The following is a 15,501-nucleotide window of genomic DNA, read 5'->3' on the forward strand; positions in this document are numbered from 1 at the left end:
ATGCTACTTTGCTTCACTTTCTAGCTCCCATGAGGTATAATGTTAGGATCACAAAAGCAGAAAGGGGATGTTTAAGTTCCATGTAAGCAAGTGTAGGTGACAATAATCCGCTTATCTGTGAGGCCTTTCTTTTGCAGTAACCTTGGCTTTTTTTTTCTAGTCTCCAATCATAATCAAAAATCTTTTACTTGATGTAGTACCTTTCAGAGAAAATTAATGCATAGCTTCATTGTTTTGAATAATTGCAGAGGATGAGACTGCTAAGAGATGAGAAAGCAGTAGTAGAGGGAAAGGTTTGGAAATTCCTGTTTTCTAAGATACAGCTCTATAAATGCCTATCATAGTTTGAAACAGGAAAGAGCAAGCATAAAGGAAAAACAAGCAGAGAAAAAGCAGATTCTGTAAGCGTTCTGTCTAAATTTTTACTGTCAACGGTCACGTTTGGAAAACATCTATGTAAAGCAGCTGAATCAGGAAAATTAAAATGTGTGTATGCGTTGGTGTATGGCGTTTGGTTCTGTGAATGAAATAGAGCATGCATATAACTGTTGAAATTTAGGTTAAAAGAATGGGATATCCTCATTTTAAGTACTTTTTCTTCTTCCTACACAGATATTTTTGGCAACACACCTTTTGAAAAGCTTGGCACAAAAAATTCCAACCCCTTCCCACAATTCTTAGACGAAAAATATTTAAAAGAACTTTCTGGAATATGAAAATACCCAAAGATCAGCCCTCAGAAGGCAAAAAGTCCTAAGTATCTGTTATTTCTTGGGGATAGAGACTGCTCCATGAACATAGTTACATTCAGTTACTTTCTTACTGTCTGAAAACTTATTTTAAGCAAATGTCTAGGTATCTTTAAGGTGGCCATGGTGAAGTATAATATAGAATAAAACATAGTAAACAAAGAAGGCATATTTGATGTTAACAGATAAAGAACTATTTTGCCATTTATGTATTTCCTGAGCATATTGTGTTGTGTTAATAAATTCAGTAATAAACTGAGATGATAAGAGCTAAATGTTGTAAATAAAAAGCTGACAGCAGAAATTGTCCCAGCAACTCAACACTTTGATAACTCAGCTTTTGTAATCCACAAGCTCTAAAAGCAGCTATGGGATTTAGGTGCAGAGCAGGCAAATACTGATACATATGCTTAACCTAAAGCCTTATAAGCCAGAGGTCTCTGCGTGCCAGGTTTTATAGACTCTGCCTCAGCTTTATGATGTCCAGTTCTGTTCCACTAAATTCTCCAAATTAGCCATTGCTTCAGTTACGAACGAAATAGAAAAATGAGTCCTGCCTCTGCTCTAGAATCAGATTATTATAAAATCTGTCTTCAACTCTCTTGTTTATAATTCTGGGCAAAGCCCTTGTGAACATAGCCTCATCACTGAACTCAGCAGGCAGTTATGCCTGTCCATATTTTAAAATTACTTTAACTAAGAGATTCTGTAAACCTAGCACTGAAAGTAACACTACAACAGCTGTAAGATCTTTCTACTGGATGTCCTTGCTCCCCACAATATTCATGCCAAGGCTGTGGACTTCTCTCCTTGCTACTAGGGCTGTACTGAGAGCTCTCTGCAGTACCCAAAGGACAGAGACCTCCCAGTATTTTGCTGCTGTAAGATGTATTTAAGACATCAGTGGAAATGCATGTGTCACTTTTCTTCCGCTTGCAGATGATCTATAAGAAGTGCTGGTTTTTCTGTTCATCGAGTGACTGTTATCTGCACTGGGAATTAGGTAATACCAAGTTCAAATCAGTAGAGACAGCAATCAAGCAAAAAGGTTAGCCTGCTTAACTGAGTTGTAACACTTCCTTGAAAAAGGCTTTGTAATCTAAAAGTCTAAATAAAGTGCCCATTGTGCAAGAAGTACCACAAAACACTGAAGTTCCACATTTTCATCATTTAATTCACATTTTTCTAAAAGACAACTTGAATTAGATCTTGCAAAAGAAATTAAAATATAAAAGCTATTTTGGCCATATAAACAAGGAACAGCAACAACAACAAAAGAGTAGCACCACAGTGAAGAGAGGACAACAATAAAAATATTCTATGGATGACTTCAAATGAAATTAATGCTTTCCAAGGGAGGAGGTAAGGCAGGAAAGCTGAGGAGGACTGGGGGATACAAATAGAAATGTTTATATCCAAATAGAGTTAAAATGCACTGAGCATGAATCAGGACAACTGCCTCTCTCAGAATGCTGAAAGAACTCATATGTGAGACCAAAAATCCAGTGACATGGATTTTTCTCAATATATGATGTTTGGCACCAGCAGAGTTAGCACTTACATTCTCCACTTTAACCAACACTGATGAAAGAGAAAACCTAGCTAGATCTATCAGATGGAACTCTAGAGAGGTGGAACAAAGTTTCAAGGATAAAATAACTAAATACTGGAGGTATCTGAAAAGTGGTCTGAAATGCAACATGGCTTCAGTTAGGGTGATACATCAGTCTAATCTAATAACATTCTTTGGTAAAATTACCACATTTCACAGACAAGAAGGAATTCAACCTCCGTCAAGGACTTTGTACTTTACCACTGAAGTTATTAGTTCATCTGAAGAAGGGGAGATTAATACTAAAGAGGTATGGCATGCATAAAGGACTGGCAGAAAGAGAAATGAGGTCAGATTTTTCTCAAAGATGAGGTGTTGGGCTGGAGAGAGTCTGCATGTTGAATTCCTCAAGGGCTCACCTTGGGACCAGTTGTTAGTACTTTCATCAGCAAGGGAGAGGTTCAGAATAGCACTCAGGGGGAGCTGAGAGTTGGAGCAATAGGAGTGGGATCAATTTCAATAGCAAAATGAAAAGCTATGTACACGGGAATTACAGGAATCTCTGCCACAAACTGAAGGCTCTCCACAGATAAGATACATTTGGGTTCATTAACTGATCACATCAGGACTGTAACAGTTACGATGTGAAAAATGTAGATATGATATTAGGAATAATCAAGTGATATATTTCCAATGGAGTGCAGTTAGCCAAGGCACTAGTGAGACCTCATCCAGAATACTGAGTACAGCTTTGGCCATACATGTTTAGGAAAGCTGATTCCAAATTGGGACAGATGCAAATAAGACTGATGAGAGTGATCAGGAAAGTGGAAATCCTACTATGCAAGAGAAGACTAGAAGGATATGCTTTGGATAACCTGACATAATGATCTTGAACATGTTTGCAGTCTATAAATATATCAGGGAAAGAAACATGAACGAGAGAGAAAAGATACAAAAATAAACGTATATAAAGTGCCTGTGAAGAAAGGTAGACTGGAAAGGAGATTTCCTATGATCAAGAGAGTGAGATTCTGGAACAAACTTCTGCTAGGAGTAGTGGGGGCAAAAACACTGCTTTATTCTGAAATGGAATTTGATCAGTTCGTGAGAGATATTATTTGAGAAGAATGACTGAGATGGAAGACGACCAAATGCTGTGATCCTTTCATTGGTATATTCCTAGCTGAACTGCTCTCTTCCAGCTTCACAAAGGCAAGCTGGGAGGTTGGGAGGTATGCTTTAATCATAGGAATAGTTCTACTGAAGGGAGAGAAAGGAAGAAAACTGAATAGTTCTGAACCTTTGCCAAGGCTTCAGAGACATTAAAATAGAAACCTAGGAATCTGTCCAAGGTTTTATGTGACCTAGTTCAGCAGTTATGGTTCCCTCCCCCAACACACACATCTTAAAAAAAGACATAGTAGAACTGAAGAAAGTACAGAGGGGAGTGACAAGGATGATCAAAGGTATGGAACAACTTCCATGTGAAGAGCAACTAAATGTACTAGAACTCTTTCCCCTCTAGAGACACACCTGAGGAGAGATGCATTACAAACCTACAAAATCCTGCATAGGACAGAGTAGTTGCATCTGCTTATTGTCTTTTCAAGTGGAACTACAGGACATTAAAGGCAATTTATCAGGTGGTAATTTTAAAAAGCAAAAGTAGCATGTTGTGGAACTCCCTGCTGCAGGATGATATGGATATGACAGGATTAATTCTTTAAATGGAAAGATATCATATCCAGCTAAACTGCTGGAACCATGAATTGCTGCAGACTGTGAGAGTACTTCCGGGAAGAGTCATTATACTCTCCACTACCATCTTTTATTTGCCACTGCCAGAGACAAGATGCTGACACTAGATGGACTTCTAGTCTGATATGACATCACTGAACAGTTCTGAATAGTTCAGTACTTACCCAGCAGGTACGTCTACAATGCATGCCGTGGACAGACCAGAGATCACGCTCAGGCTCAGCCCTGTGTGCTGTGCAGTCAATAAGCACATCCCTGGCATGACTGCACAAGCCAGAGGTCTAGGGCAGCACCTGCCCGCATATACCTGGCATGTTATCACAGGGCCAAGCACACCCAGGCCAGCTGGTTGTGTAGGCAGGAGGTAGACAGGAGCTGTCAAACACGATGCTTTTTGAGCAGTATAGCTGCAGCTGCTGAATGCAAGATATATTCGACAGCTCTTGGCAAATTGTACTGTTGGAACATAGCTGAGAACATTTGGAGAGCATCTGCAAGAACATTTGCTGAAATGCTTACACCTGGATCCTACTGCATTTGTAATGGTGACCTGATTAAGAAGGCTGTGGTCATTGGCTACTAGTAGCCGGTCCATATAAGGAGAGTAAAGGCTTGTGAGATATCTGTGATTTCTGTTTTGCCCTATATTTGGGAGAAGTAGAGGAAGTTTTATACTACCTTCTACCGTTCTTGTTGACCTCAGTGGAGTTGCATGTAGAACTGGAATAATGTAGCATTAAGAAAGATATTTGAGGTTATGTTAATGGTTGGTGTTAATCAATGTGATTTCCTCATCTTCTTCCATCCTCACTTTGCTCCCTTTAACACAATTTTCTCTGTTATGTGAGGCTTCAGGGCATTATACAAAACTGTGAATAATAGGGAAGAGAAAAATAGGTCTCTGAGGCTATGCTGCTATGCCAGGAGTGCTTCCCAATTACTAGGTTAGGTACACAAGCTGACCACAACCCAGTTTCATACTAGGTATGTGCACATGTCAGGCTTCCCCACGTCTTAGTTTTCACAGCACACCAGCCCGAGCACACTCTCCAGACAAAAGCTCTTCCTCACTGAGTGCACCCAGGCTGCATGAACATGCCTAGAAGTGCAGCTGGAGTCAGAATGCCTACGCTTAAGCAACCTGATGCCTGTATGCCATAACACTGCTTAACTTTAAATGTACAAATAGTTCAGCTAAAGCTATGAGTTACTCACATGTTTAAAGTTAAGCATGTGCTTAATTAATTTGCTGGCTAGGGGCCTAAAAGTACAGTAGCTGTTCCCTAAATGCCTTACCTACTGCTGCTCTGTGAACTCCCTGCTCTTTTTTGTGGTCTAGGTCTTCTCTTCCCTAGTGCATGAAACCAAAACATCCACCACTGCAGCCAGGTAACCCACAGTACCATAACGTAGCTAACAGCTGCCAAGGATCTGGATACCGGAATGACTTTTAACCATGTGTGACCTGAACTGGGACATCTAAAGGATCTCTTTATTGCTGTAGAAATGATAAATTTCATTGACATATCTCCCAGTTGCTACCCTCCACTGTGAGTACTTCTCAATTCATGCTGATGTCTTGGTTCCAAGGATTTTCCCATCTTCTTTTTCTTTTAATGGACTACTTTGCCGTAGCAAAAGATTCATTGCCTGATTAGAGCCACTTTCTCTAAGAAGGAAAAAGAGTTCCCTCTAGCCACCAGCTTTTGTAACAACACTTATGCTGCCTCCACACAGCACTTTTAAATGTGGATTTATGTTTACGTAGCAGTAAAACTGTAATCTGAACATCAGTGACAAGTCTACTGAATAGTTATTAAGCTTCTATATTATTATATTGGTTTTTCAGTGGGAAGGAAAAACAAATGCATCTAAGAGCAGAAAGCATGCCAACCTGAGACAAAAAAATACCAAAATATCAGCCATAATAATAAACTGAAAATGTTTGGAATAATTTAAGATAAAACACTCATTCTAAAATATTTTCCAGTTTTGGGGAAAAAGCCAATATAGCTAAATAGGTCTGGGAAAAAAATATCCTGAGATTAGAACAAGAAATAATTGTCTTGCAACAGAATTCAAAGAATCCTTATTTTAGTTCCCCAAATAGAGTCAAGAATTGAAAATATTTTGATTTCATTCTATTTGTTTTATATGAATCCCAAGGTACTAACCTTTGGTGTTAAGTCTTGCTTAAAATCACCTTTCTCAGGCTTATTCAGCAATCAATGCACTCTTTAGTAGCAGTAATAATCCCACTTTCAGAGTTAGGAACAAACTAGAAAAAGTAGATCAATGTTTCACATAAAAATGATGCTGAAATATGTACGAGTTCTGCCAAACCATTATAGCTATAAAAAATCTCTATCAAGTGGTTGAAGCAGACATGGTGTAGACACCTCACAAACAAACCAGTGACCATGTTCAAACACCACTCAGCTAAAGACTCTATCCATAAACCAAACCAATATTCTATCCAAGAATATTGAGGAAATGAGGGTGGAATAAGTGATATCAATACGGGAGTGTGGGAGGTAGAACAGAGGAAAAAAATATTTAATGTAATGTTGAAACAATAACAAGGAACAAAATACCGAAGTGAAGTGAAAACTAAGTGAAGTAAGTGATCATGAAAAATATCAATGTGAGAGTCTGAGAAAGGACTAGAGAGGAAAAATAGAAGTAATTGCTGAAATAAGGACAGAAAAGCACATGAGAAATCAAATCTGACATTAATTGTAGGATTGCATACGACTTTTTATAACTACGGAAAGATACTGTGCTGTGGGTTGCATATTGCTTTCAATATTTGTCTGATGTTTTTGAAAGTTAAGTACTGCTTTATTATATCATATGATTAAACCAAAGAAGTGAATGTGAGAAAGGAGAATTAACTCTCTGGACAGTGGAAAATGTGCATCAGTATTTGTCATCATTTTGGTCTAATATCCATTTTCCACAGGAACTAGACTTTCATTAAAGAATAACAAAAACTCTGCATCAGTTTTAACCTCTGCTAGAAACTCTGCGCAGCCGGTGCTGCTCAGAGATGCCCTGAAGCTCTCTATCTGCCCTCCTACTCTTGTCAAACATTCTCCCCAGGCGCTATTGCCCAGTTTGGAGGATTCTGAGAGCTATTCCAGAGGATGATGGTTTTTCATTAACATTTTACTTCTGAGAGGTTTGAGTTTTACGTAACAGTGATCTTGTTAGTCAAAGTGAAAGTTGTCACAGAAAATGCTGAGAGATGCCCCACCACTGTCACAGGGTGCTCCAGCACCCAGGTCCTCCAGGCTCTTTGAGGAGAAATCACTTCTGCTATGGGTGAGATGCAGCCATTTCTGGGATAAAACATAAAAGCTGTTTAACGGTGACACTCGCACAACAGCTTGTGACAACCACTGCAAATTAATGGATCTACCAGTAAACAGAACATAAGTGGTAAATACAGTAAGTATTGCTTGAATTCTTTTTAAAATTATTCTTGACGGTGCTCATAAAACTTGTTCTCCTGTTGGTGAAAGCCCTAAATTGATAATTGCTGGACGCTAGTATGATATACTCGCTGCAGAATCATATGGTACTCAATTTCTTTGAAGATACAGGACTAACAGGATCTTTGGTCTGGCCTAGTATGGCAGTTTTTTAAATTGTTAGTCTTTTAAAAATATTTATGCAATTAGTACAAATGTTTTCCACCAAGTATTAAATCATTTGCCTTAGAAATGCATATTTATGCATCACTAATATTAATACATACGTGTCCTTCAGAAACAATAAGATAAACAACCACAGGTAATAGATTTGCAAGAAATGGTCTATGAGCAGATGACAAATTTTCAGCTATTTATAAAAAACAGACTAATTTTTGATAAGTGTGTGCACATACTAAGGAAGAAAAATAGTCATATAAATAATTTATTCATTTAAGGCAAATAATTTGCTCATCACTGATAACTACTAAAATGTGTATCAGGCCTGGCAGTGTAGTTAATACCTTGTCTTTTAAAAAACACTATTGGTGTAATTGGACTAGATTTCACCATATACTTACCAGTATAGTTCTCCCATGTTCAATGGAGGTTTTTGAACTCATTGATACTTTGGGTCTAGCATATTTAAAGATTATCAGTCCTCTTCATTTTGTATCACATTTAAAATGTAATGCAACACAGGGCCCAGTGACAATATATCTCATTTTAAATGTAATTTGAGTATAGATTTTTTCTGTGACATTTATTTTAAATATTTTCATAAAATGTATTTTAAATAAGTAAAAACCTGTTAAATGTCTAAATTTGTTTGACAAACTGTTTCCATAAATATTATCTCTATCACAGTAATGTCACTCAAGTCCCTTAAATTCTTGACAAAGATTGAGTTGACAACGATAACATGGAAATACAGTTAACATTAGGCCTTGTTAGACACTAGGTCTTTGATATGCTTATACCCTAGTTTCTGGCCAGGACAGAAGCATGTCCTTTGAAGACTACCACAGAGCTGGTCTCACTGCTGGAACACTTCACTTTTATGACCTTTACCACTAAAATTGGACAAGACTGCTGGTCTAGTTCACAAGAGACAGCTCCAATGTTCATTATTTTATGAAGTGAAATACAAACGATACCTTCAGATGAGCAGCAAAGTTTCAGCCATAGCAGATTCCAATAAATACCTCCCCCTTTCATGTGCAAGGTTCAAAGCTTTGCAAGTCTGGAAATCTTGATAGAGGATGGAGAGTTAGCCAGATTCAATTCATTAGGACACATCTGAACTGGCAGATTGTAAAATAAACCTTCTCCCCCACTTCTTCCACCTCCTTCAAAAAACATAACGCAGCCCTGACAGAAAACTGATAACTTAGCCATGCGAAAGAAAGCCTGAAATCTGCAGACAAGGATTTTACTATGTGCTGAGCCTGGGAAGTGGAAGGAAAATAATGTAGCATTGTCTTCTACGTACAGAACTTCAGAGAGAAACCAGCGAACAGAGTAGGAAACGTACTCACGACCTTCAAACTCTCACTGAAGCAATTTTAGGGGTAGGCTGTGGCTTATCAATCATGGAATTACTTGTAAAGAGGTATACTGCATAGAAAGAAGGACTCCTTATTACAGAAATCTACCCCTTCCCAAACACACACACTCCTTCTTTTTCTCATTTCAGACTACTTAAAGGTTAATCCATAATTTTAGGCTACAGACTTGCAACTGCTAGCTAAAGTTAGTGGATCTCTTCCCATATGAGTGAAGTGACAGGTAAATGACACAAATTATGATGTGTTATGTAAACATTGTCCTAGGTGAACCCACACTCTTAACATGAAGCATTGGAATTTCTGGAAGAGATCCATAGAGTGGCTTAGTCTTCCTTAATAATTTTCTTGATCAAAAAACCTCCCAGAATAAAGTGTCAGGCACTGGACCAGTAAAATTATTCTCATTAACTGTCATGCACACAAATACATGCATTATTAATTGTACAATATGTATTTGTGAATGTGTGTGAATAAATATATATAGACACAACATATAATCCTCTGTTACAGCAAAAAGCAGGCTACTAGGTCAGCTGCCTAAACAACAATTGCTCTTGCCTAATTTCCTGGGTCTGACTGTAATTTCCGTAGTTCATCCACTGTGTAGTCAACAGAAATTATTTCTACATCCATATTGATTAGTCCCCTTTGTTGGATGTCTCCCATAATAATTCCTATAACAACAGGTAAAAACCTTCTCGTGATTCCTATCATTGTTAGGCTACAGAAATATAAGAATAAAGACAGAATTATCTTTTACTGTTTCTCTAACTACACAAGCAGTAATTGCCTATCTTCTAAAAGACATTTCTGCCCTTGTCCCATCATTTCATTATTTTTGTGTTATAATTTGCCTTTAAAAAAAATAGAACTTTCTACTGTTCCCTTAACATGCTATCACAATCTGGAAACTGCTTCTCTACAAGTGGTTTACACCTCCAGTAACTGTATACTTCTTGAGAATAATTACTTAGTATTCATAGTAAACTTTAGGATTGGATCTGCCTTGATAAAACCATACATTATGAAAGATGAGAACTTCAGTTCTTCATAATATCAAAGCCGTATTTGCATGCCATTCATCTAATCTTATGGAACTTGAGAAAAGATAGGCTCAGTGATGGTGAAGCAAAACATTTTCTACTTCTTTGCATGAAACTTAAACATGTTTGTCTATGGCAGGGCTGGGGCACATGGCACATGGGGTACACAGGATGGATGACATGTTCTAAAATAAACACAAAGATTGGAGACATGGAGAGACTAGTGGTCTATTCCACCTCCCTGAAAAACATCTTGTCCATGAAAACATCAGCAGCACCTGAAATACCCTAACATGAATGGGGTAGGTAAAGAAGAAGGGAAAGTGGAGGGAGGGAGAATTAGATTCTCTTGCTTTTTTCTGAGTACTCCCACTTTGTATCTGAAACAGAACTATTCCTAGCCTAAACTACAAGGTGAAGAAAAGAATATAGAAAAATATTTATAAAATATAAATTCCTCTTCATTGATATTAAGTCCCTGATTCTGAAATCTGTACTTAGATCAAAACCTTGTTAACACGATCTTCGCTTGAGTAAGATTTGAGTAACTCAGCTGCTTACAGGAGCTTGTTCAACTTGCAAGTATTCCCATTACAGCCTTTTCCATGTGTAACAGTTGGTCCCGTTTGCCTTTGTCAGAACACTGAAACTAAAGCTGCTAGAAACAAACAGAAAAGGGTATTTTATTCTATGGAATGCCCCAGAATGACTCTCAAAAGACATGTTTTTTTGGCTGTTAGGGTGGCTGCCCATCTGGTTATACTTTTAAAGAAAAATGATGATTGAATATTCCTTCTTATGTGAAACAGAATTGCTAATTCAGAAATATCAAAGTGATCTGGTTTTTGTTCTGTCACAGCCTGGTGTTCAGGTTAGTCTATTAAACTACTTCAGCACTTTATTTCACCTACTCTAACTCTGCTATTCTTTAGCCAGGATTTCGAAAGAGCAGTCCTGACTTGTACTCCTTGTAATTCTCTCAGATGGCCATAGTATAATAACCCACTTAATATATACACATTAAGCTTTGGGAATGAGCTGAAATGCCCTGTCGTGTAGAAAGTGCACTTACTGAATTTGGACATATGTTAGGACCAAAACCAGCAAAGGACTCTACTGCCACTGATCCAGGGACCACTTTTTTTCCTGGCTATTTGGTATATCTGGTAGAATTTCACTTATAGTTTCATCCTTTCCTCTTCTCTTGTACTAGACAATTGCATCGAGTTATCATTTTCCTTTTTAGTCCTACATGTCCCCCATTCTTTCTATTTTCTAAGAGAAATTTTGGCTTCTGTTATCATTTATATATGAGACCTTATTTACCATGTATCAACAGCAAGGAAGGAAATTGTGTTTCATATCCTAGGACTGAGTAACATCTTGCTATGTGAGTGGTCTTACTTAAAATAAGATGCTTGGATAAAGCACTACTACATGTGAGTGGGGGAGCCAGACTTTGCCTGTGAATTCTGCACAGTAGTGGTTTTCTCTTTGCCATCCATAAAAAGTTTGGGAAATTCCTGTTAACTCATCATTTAGTATTATCTATTTGCTTTTGGCTGATCATTGATTTACCTTTGACTTTTATAAGTAATCTTGCACCAAGTATTTGTTTTGAACAATGTGGTTTGGATTAAAGGTGCCTGTTTATCATCATTTCAGCCTATGAACTACCTACTCTGTAAGAGTGTTTTTTCATATTCATTAATTCTTGCTTGAAAACCACTTTGCAAATGTAAAGCACTACACAAACATTGATTTGTTATTTTGGTGTAATATTTCTGAGATGTGTTGATACTGATCATCCTTTTGAGGTCTGATAGTCTTCCAGAGACTATACTGGCCATTAAACTAAAACCTGGGTCTTCTTGGCAATTCCATGGGCAGACTTCAGAGACCAAAGGAAGCAAAAGAAGGCTGAGTAATGAGGGTAGAAACCATTTTCCATTCAGACAGATTGGGGTCCTTGACATTCGGAGTATGTGTGAAGCAGGAGAATGGCTCTTCCCTCCTTCTTGCCATCCCTCGGAGAGCCCCTGTGCACCTCCAGTCCACCCACATTGCCCTTAGTGATCCACAGCCATAGCTAACGCTTTCCCTACATGTTCCCTCACCTCCTGAGCATAATGGCAAAGCTGATCTGGCATCTCTTCCATACACACCTCCTTGCCCTCACACATATATTGCCCATAGACTCAAATCAAAACTTAAGTAGGATTTCCTGGCATCACATAGTGCATGACTCTGTTTAGGTGGTCAATGCCTGTTTGTGTCTTTAAAAGAAAAAAATATAGATATTTCTTCAAACACAGTAGAGTTCAATTGTGTGTGTCTGATGTAGGGCAAATTACCTTGTTTGGGCCAGTTACTATCTGCCTCTTTTTGGCACAGCTGCCAGACACTCTCATGCAGTGGAGCTGCATAGTCTGCCCTGCACAGGCAGGCAAGACACAGGACAGCCATAAATGGGCTGCGTAATGCTCTTTTTGAGCAGAAGCAGGGAGAATGCTATCCAAACCAAGTGCTCCTATTGCTCAATATGAGGAAAAAGTATTTCTGTTACAGATATGGCATAGCAGCAGAATTATATGCTGGTTTTTCTTCACTGCTTTCTGAAGAGGCGGAATCAGATAAAGGAAATACCTCATTGTTAGCATAAAATGTAGTTTTATCAGGTCATTAAGCCTAACTTACCTAGCAGAACCCAAAACAGGTGCTGAGTGGTGGCATTTTTGAGGATTACCAGTCTGTTTCTGCATGTAACATCCTTCTAGCTGCTGGAACAGAGCATGCAGAACCTGTCAGAGCCCCTACAAGCAAACTTATAACTAGAAATGCTTCCTGGACACAGCACATCAAATCAAAAAGTTAAGCAATTTATTAGAACTCTAGAAACAAAAATAAAAAGGTAAAATGCAACATTGAACTCTTTCTAAAATTTTAATTTCATATCTAGATGCTCATGCTGGTCTTTTCCTTCTCAAGCTGAAGCCAAATTCGTACTCTAAGAGTGTTGCCATGGAGAACTGTCATATGGGACATCTGAGCCAGCAAAGCTGAGGGACCAATTAAAAAATTAAAAATAAAATCTGTACTGTAATGTGGAACAGACCTTTTGTTCTGGTTTGACTGCTATTTATGTATTGACTTGATAACTGTTCATTGAAAGTGAACTTAGAAAGAAGGACTTTTTCAATGTATTTCTCTCTATTCCTATGGCTTTAATTCCATGTAAAACCACTGTGTTTTAACTATGCTTTTGTCAAGATGTAAGAGAGAAACTGATCTTGTCTACAGGAGCAAAAGCTGTGCTGTACCCAACGATGGATGCTCTACCTGCAATGTAGATTAAAAATTGTGCCTGGAAAGGCTTCTGATAACTTCACACAGCTTTTTAAATGAAGGGATCCAAAATTATGTAATTTTCCTTTTGGAAAATGTAATGGTCTCTTACAATGCCTGACTTTCTCAGCCTCACATGGCATGCAGAAACAGTCCTGTTGCCAGCTCATCTACTTCAAAACATTTGACTTAGAATATTTGTTGAGAAAAAATGCAGAATTATTTATGAAAAAATCATCCTGCCTAACATAACCATACTGAGCTAATTCGATTCTACCCCACCTATGAATAAGGCCCATTCAGTTTAACATAGGAAGGGTTTGCTGGATTCAAATTCCAAGTTTGACACAATTAATAGTGTTTATAAGTTCAAGAATGTTGCTGTTAGGAGGGAGACCATACAAGAAAAGTGATCATATTTCACAGTACACTTACAGGGTGAAGAGGCACTTGACATGCGACACTCTCCTTTTCGTAATCCAACTCATTTTGCTATTTAGGAAGGTTTATATTTTCTTCAGCCTCTTTAAAGTTGAGCTTGCCTCCCTGCTTCTGTTGGTCCCATATAAAATGTAATTTTTTCTTTTCCTTCCCATCCCCATGCCTTGCCTTCAGTAGGACCTAAACAAACAAAAGCCCCTACGTTTTGAATATCAGCAAAACTGATAATCAGCAAAACTAAACTAGTTTTGCATTTAGTGCTCTGCTGTTCCATGAAACAAGACCGTCACATCGTCGTGAAATGAATATCATGAAGCAAATAGCAGTGATTCTGTCCATTATAGATGTAGACATGATCAGACCAATCTGAGAATGGTTTATAAAACTAGTGGATCTTGAAATAAATCAAAAGGAAATACAAAGACACACTAAAAATATCTATGTAGGGAACATGGAATTTGTGACTACAAATTCTGCAGTCAAAATAACTGTAGCATTGATGGTTTCATGCACTCCCAAAATGTTTGTTTTACCCAGATGGCTATGCAGCTATGATAGGACCACTAGTGAAATATGTGCTGAATTCTGGTCTCCTCAAAACCAGGAAAAAATGGCAAATCCATGTGAAAATAGTTACCACAGCGAAGTGAGCACTGCCTGCCTGCCTGCCTGCCTGAAGCCCTCTATAGCAGCACAAAACAGTTCACTGATTTTCTTGGGAAAAAAAGCGAGTCTCAAATTAATGTGAATGAAAAAATTGAACTGCAAACAGCTATTAGCAGATACAAAAATAATTCTGAGGGAGCTGAGGCAGTTCCAGAGCTTAAGATCCGGAGTGGCAACCCAGTCTGCATCAGGTAAGTAACAAGCATTGCAAACTGACCTTCCAGGCGGTAGATCTGACTTGCACTTTTGTTACTTATCATAGTTCAACAGTGAAGAACAAAAAAAAAAAAAAAAAAAAAAAAAAATCTTCCTTAACAAGGAGTTCCTTTCAGTTGGTAATTAATTAGAGAAGCAAGAAGCAAACCCTGAATCTGTTGGCCCTCTGCTGAGCTGCTTGCAGTGAAAAGTACAAAGTGAGGGCCTGCTGTGTGGGTAAACTGATGACTCACTTTTAATATCAGGTTGAGCCAGGATCTCAAACACTGCCAAGTTAACTCTACAGGGATCCCCACTTCAGCCCACTCACATTTCCTAATAACAGCACTGTATTTCAGCAGGCTGCGCTTCAGCGAGGTACTTTGATTTGTAAACAGAGGCGGTCTAGGAAATAATGTACTAGTGTGGTTAGTCCTATAATGTCATAAGACAGCACAGTATAATGGTAGCACTGCTATTAAATGGCCAGAGGCTATGGCTCAAATTTGAGCGTGATGGTAATTAATAAGAGATAATTTTTAATGATATATTAAAATTCTAGCCATGCCCTCTGCATGCCCCCTCCAGGGGTGATATTACTGCCCTTCTTTGCATCATACAAAGAGGAAAAGACTGCTGGTAAATGTACACTTACAGAAGCACAGGTTTTAAAGAGATTTAATTTACAGTTAGCAGAGCAAAAAAAAT

The sequence above is a fragment of the Rhea pennata genome, chromosome 2 (assembly GCF_028389875.1).
Source record: "Rhea pennata isolate bPtePen1 chromosome 2, bPtePen1.pri, whole genome shotgun sequence".
Lineage (NCBI taxonomy): Eukaryota > Metazoa > Chordata > Aves > Rheiformes > Rheidae > Rhea > Rhea pennata.